We start from the raw sequence: 6,227 nt of genomic DNA, 5'->3' as shown, positions 1-6,227 counted from the left end.
ATAATAATAATAATAATAATTTTTTTTTTTTTTTTTTGCGGGTCAGGATGGGAAAATGCTTTACGCATGTGACGAGTACGTCTCTCGCCTTATGCCGGGCTCCGTAGTCAACGGTACCGGCTAAAAACCCACCCTGTGGCACCCCTGGGAGTTAATTCCACCTCGGAACCGCTTTCGCATTACTTCGAGGTGGACCCCATATCTGGTGATTATCCATTTCGTCTTCATTGTGTCTGCGTCCAGACCTCCGCATATAAATGCGGAGGTCTGGAGGTTATTATTATTATTATTATTATAATAATAATAATAATAATAATAATAATAATAATAATAATAATAATAATAATAATAATAATAATAATAATAATAATAATAATAATAATAATAATAATAATAATAATAATAATAATAATAATAATAATAATAATAATAATAATAATAATAATAATAATAATAATAATAATAATAATAATAATAATAATAATAATAATAATAATAATAATTTTTTTTTTTTTTTTTTTTTTTTGCGGGTCAGGATGGGAAAATGCTTTACGCATGTGACGAGTACGTCTCTCGCCTTATGCCGGGCTCCGTAGTCAACGGTACCGGCTAAAAACCCACCCTGTGACACCCCTGGGAGTTAATTCCACCTCGGAACCGCTTTCGCATTACTTCGAGGTGGACCCCATATCTGGTGATTATCCATTTCGTCTTCATTGTGTCTGCGTCCAGACCTCCGCATTTATACTCTACGCCGCTGCGTCCAGGTCAGCTTTCTTCCTGCGCAGTACTTGTTCGGCATATCTCTTCACCGCCTCCCACTTTCTCTCGTCCTCCAGCATTTTTTGGACTATTGTCTCAGGCGTAACGTCGCCAATCGCTGCTTCCAACTCGCTGCGTCTTTCAACCCAGCGCTCGCAGTGGAAAAAAGTGTGCTCCACATCGTCTTCAACTTCAACCTCCTCATAAATACACTTGCTTGAGGAGCATTTGCCCATTTTATGCAGGTATTTCCGGAAGTAACCATGTCCTGTTAACATCTGTGTGACGTAATAGTTGACGTCGCCGTGCTTCCTTTCTTTCCATATCCGTACATCGGGTATTAATCGTCGCGTCCATCTGGCCCGATTTTCGCTAGTCCACCTTTGTTGCCATCTCTCGGTAGTCTCCTCTCGTATGGCCTGTGTATGATCCATTTGGGCCCCGTCCTGTATTCTTTGAGTGTTGGACCTCTCGGTGTAGAGCCTGGCGCGCTGCATGGCCTGCAGGTCTATCGGAACCATTCCGGCTATTGCAAGGGCTGCGGGCTCCGACACTGTCCGGTAGGATGATATGACTCTAAGTGCCGCCGTCCTCTGTACCGAGAGCAGGGATTTCGCTCGGTATGCCGTCTGCAGTGTCTGGCCCCATATTTCGCTTCCATAGAGGAGGATGCTATTGCATGTCTCCATTAAGAGTCTGCGCCTGCTTGGGAGAGGCCCACCTATGTTTGCCATCAGTCGACTAAGTTGCGCCGTTATCTTTGAGGCTTTTGTTGTCGCGTGCCGTATTTGCTCTGCGTAGGTCAGCTTTGTATCTAGTCGGATTCCTAGATATTTGATCGATCTCTTGGTCTTCACCAGTATATCGTCTATACGCATATCCACTTCCACTGGGATATTTTTTCTCGTTAGGAGAAGTAGTTCCGTTTTCTGCATCGCAAGTTGTAGGCCATGGGAATCTAGCCAGTCCCTTGCCCTTAGCATCACCTGCCGTAATTTGCGCTCAGCGCCTTCCGTGTCTCTTGCCGTGATGACTGCAGCAATGTCATCAGCATATCCTACTAGAAAGGTTCCGTCTGGCATTTCCATTCGCAGTATTCCATCATAACTGGCATTCCAGAGGTCCGGTCCGAGTATGGAGCCCTGCGCCGCTCCTGATGTGACCTCATATTCACTCGTTCCATCTTGAGAATTATAGATAAGTACCCTGTCACTCAAGTAACTTCTCATTATTCTCATCAGGTACGCCGGGATATTAAAGTCCTCTCTGAGCGATTTGAGGACGTCAGACCATCTAAGGCTGTTGAAAGCGTTCTTCACATCCAGTGTGGCCAAGAGGACAATTGGCCTGGAGTAGTGGTTCCTTTGCCTAGCCACCTCTACTATCTCCACCACATCTCTGAGGGCTCCGATCGTGGACATTCCTGCCCGGAAGCCATGTTGTCTCATTGAGAGTCCACCTCCCTCGATGATGGCGTCCTGGAGCCGTGGCTTCAGTAGTCTCTCCAAAAGCTTGCCGGCCGTATCCAGCATACATAGTGGTCTGTATGTGGATGGGGATATTGGATCACCTTTGCCTTTGCTTATGAGCACCAGCTTTTGTCGCTTCCATACTTCCGGAAAAACACCTGCCATTAGACACCGATTAAACATTTCAAGAAGAAATTCGGGTCTATTCTCGGCTATCAGCCTGATTACCTCGGACGGTATTCCGTCGGGGCCGGGGGCTTTTCTGCTCTGGAGGCTGCGGGCTGCATTCTTTAGCTCCTCTTTCGTGAACGGGTTTATGTTTTCCGTTGGCTCTTCATTAACTTCGTCTTCTATACGGTCGTGTCGGGGAAAGAGTGTATGGACTATATTCTCCATTGTTCTCCCGTCCATCACCGCTGTTGGGCTCCGTGTGCCGAGCTTCTCCATCACAATTTTGTATCCGAGGCCCCAAGGATTTCGGTTAATATCTTCTCTTAGTTCCTCCCACTTTTCTTTCTTGCTCCTTTCTATTTCGGCAGCGAGTATCTTTTTTGCCTCCTTGTAAAGAGCGTGTTCTGTCTCAGCCGTGCCCCTGCGACGAGCTCTCGTGTATCTGCGTCTTAGTTTGATGCAGTTGCTTCGTTGCTCAGCTATGGCATCATTCCACCAGTGCACTGCGGTTTTATTTCCCCTCGGCCTTTTGAGTTTTGGCATGGATTTCTTACATCCGTACTCTATGATTTCCATCACCCGTTCCACTGTCGACGGAACGTCTAGTTCATCCAGCTCTGACCACACGGCTTGCCGGTCGATTTCCGCCAGGAGTTTTGAGGAGTCGAGCTTGCTCACGTTCCACTTTCGTGTACTGGTGCTCCTTTCCTCGTTAACTGTGTTCCCTCCAGTATTGAAGGAGAACATAATGTACTGGTGATCGCTTGCCGTGTAAGTTTCCAGTACGCTCCACTCTGTTATTTTTCCGATGATTTCCTCGGACGCAAGGGTGATGTCCGGTATAGTGCCTTCGCAGCCGGGTCGCCTAAAGGTTGGCACGTCTCCAGTGTTTACAACGAGTAAACCGGTTCTTGCGGCCATGTCTAGAACTCGTCTCCCTCTTGGGTTGGTTGTTGGCATGCCCCATTCCACCGCTCGAGAGTTGAAATCGCCAGCTACTACGTGATGGCCGTCTAATCCACGCATTGTGTCCTCGATCTCATCGAGTTTTGCCTCGTAGGCGTCGATGCTGTCACTAGGAGTGAGGTAGCAGCTAAACAGCGTAAAGTGGTTTAACTGCACCCAGACGTAACCGTCTCCACTTCCGCTCTTTACTGGTGAGATGCCATTGCGGTATGGGATCCAGATAGCAGCTGTTTTTGTGGGATCCTCCAGCCAGGACCCTTGATCTCTCCTTCCATATTGCTCGCTTATAATCACGATGTCAGCACGTTGTTCTGCGACTATCTGTGATAGGAGATCATGTGCGGCTTTACACCTGTGCATGTTGGCCTGCAGTATTCTCAGCGTGCCTGCTGTTTGCCTCCTTTACATCTCTCTGACCCAGGAAGATGATCCGTCGGGCCTTTTCCCCTCTGCGAGCAAATACAGCATTTCCGAGGGTTATGGCACTCCTTCATCTTGTGCCCACTCTCGCCGCATCTAATGCATAGTCCCATTCCTTTCCTGTCGGGTCCCTTGCACTCCCACTGTAGGTGGCCGGCTCCAAAACATCTGAAGCAGCGCTTTCTTTCATCCCGATAGTTTAGCCGACAATTCGTCATTCCTATCAGGAGCCTGCTGGTCTTCAACAAAATATTGACGCAGCTAGTTGGCAGAGAAACGAAGGCCCTCCTCTGCTCCTTCGAATTAAGTGCTGTCAGCTGCACAGTCACTTCTCCAGCTGTCGTTCCCGTTGCCTTGATCACTGCTTCAGTGATCTCGTCGGCGGTCGAGAGGGAGTCCAAGTCACGGATCTCAATTGTCGCCTTCGGTTTCATGTCCTGCACGACTGCAGCCTCCTTAAGGACGCCTTTGAGGGACTCGCAGAACACCTCCTTGTTTCCTCCTCTGCCCATCACGAGAAGAACTGCACCCGTTCTCGTTTTCTGGACGGAGCGGATGGCGACCTCGGCTTCCTCCGGTTTCGCGTTTCGCCTGAGGTCCCTGAGCACGTCCGCGTAACTATGCCCCTCCTTCGGCTTGATTAACACGGCCTCTGGTCGCTGCCTGGGTTTCCGTGGTCTCCGAGCGCGCGGTTTTCGCCGCGGGTTCCTCCTTGACGTTCTTGCCTCTTCTTCGGGCTTCTTCTTCTCAGCCTCTTTGTCGGGCTTCCTCTTTCCGGCTGTTTTCGCCGGTGGTCTCACCTCTACAGCTTTATCCTTCTTCTTTTTGCCAGGATTTTCTTCGACTGGACTCGGCGCGCTCCTCTTGTTTTGCGCCGTAGAAGGCGTCGACATGTTGGTTGATGTCGTGGGAGTCTCCGCTATTATTGGCCTGCTTTGCTGTTTCTGCTTCTCCGCGGCCTTCCAGTTTTTGCGGTAGCTCCCAATAATGTCCAAGATTTCCTCTATCTCAGACACACCATTTTGGACATCCCTGCTAATGTTCTTCTGCCTACCTATAGCTAGTCGTATCTGGCGAAGGACTTTCTTGCACTTTCCAAGCGCCTCCTCCTCCGAAAGTCGCATCTTCAAGATGAACTCTTGTCTAGGAGAACTGGTGCTGTTCTCGCATGTCTCCGCGTTGTTCTCCGCTGGGGTACAGTCTAACGCTATACTTCTTACCTCCTTCTCTTTCTCGGCACTGGGCCCGGAGGCTAGTGGAGAATTTACCGGTGATCGATGTACTTTCGATCTTCTTCCAAAGATCGATTCCATCTCCTCTGCTGCTATGTTAATGGGTGTTTCCATTTTAATCGGGTCCCCACTTAGAGCCGTTGTCTGTGTCCGATAATGTAGTCGCCCTTTCGCAGAGCGATGACCCCGAGGGTCCCTTTGCAAGCAGTGAGGTCCTCGCGAGGGTTGACGCAAGACCTTATGAGTACTTGCGTTCAGAGCCAGGTCGGGCATTAATCTGGATATCGTATCAACAGAACCTACATTACCAACTTAATGGTTACGAGGCACAGATCGTTCCCTAAGGCCTGCCAGGGGTTTAACGGGACGGAGGCAGCGGTGGCATTAGCCTGAAAGCCATTTCGAGAGGGATGTCACTCCCTCCTACTCAGGTAACAGAATACCACAGCCGTCAGCTCGTAGCATCAATCCAAATCGGTTATCAAAATCATGTTCCAGTGTACGCGCCAGGGTCAAAGTCCCCTTGATTGGGGAATCCACGGGGGCATCACTCCCCAGACTGCATCTATCTGTAGAGCACCCCTGTGGGTGGATACTTAGTCAACTGGCGGCATCCACTCGCCATGTCGCGAAGACGTCGTTGGCTATAAATGCCTTTTTGTAGCATGTCCTCGGTCTTCACCGCTCGTGGTCGGGGGCTGCTTATTTTTCACAGCTAACCTTTAGGTCGTTCAGCCATCCGCCACCTGCTGACCCCGATAGTAGCCTGAGCTCGGCCCTACCATAATAATAATAATAATAATAATAATAATAATAATAATAATAATAATAATAATAATAATAATAATAATAATAATAATAATAATAATAATAATAATAATAATAAATAAAAATAGAGAGAACGATTTATATGGGATCTGTATCGGGCTACAGTCCGATGCAGACCATAATAAACACGTTTGTTGATTTTCACGAGAGGATCCATCGTACAAAATTTCAGGCATATCGGATAATAATTGCGACCTCGAGGGGTCAAGAAGTCAATATCCCAGATCGGTTTATATGGCAGCTATATCAGGTTATGAACCGATTTGAACCTTATTTGACACAGTTGTTGAAAGTAAAAATAAAATACGTCATGCAAAATTTCAGCCAAATCGGATAGGAATTGCGCCCTCTAGAAGCTCAAAAAGTCAAATCCCCAGAT

At 47.9% G+C, this 6,227-nt stretch overlaps 1 pseudogene; it reads left to right on the top strand.

Annotated features, from left to right (window-relative positions):
* Positions 1 to 5,509: 5,509 nt before the first annotated feature.
* The window catches only part of LOC131996323 (uncharacterized), a 57,415-nt pseudogene continuing 56,697 nt past the window's right edge, over positions 5,510 to 6,227 (top strand).

Source organism: Stomoxys calcitrans, chromosome 1 (genome assembly GCF_963082655.1).
Source record: "Stomoxys calcitrans chromosome 1, idStoCalc2.1, whole genome shotgun sequence".
In the NCBI taxonomy this organism is placed as follows: Eukaryota; Metazoa; Arthropoda; class Insecta; order Diptera; family Muscidae; genus Stomoxys; species Stomoxys calcitrans.
This window is presented reverse-complemented; position numbering and strand designations above follow the sequence as displayed.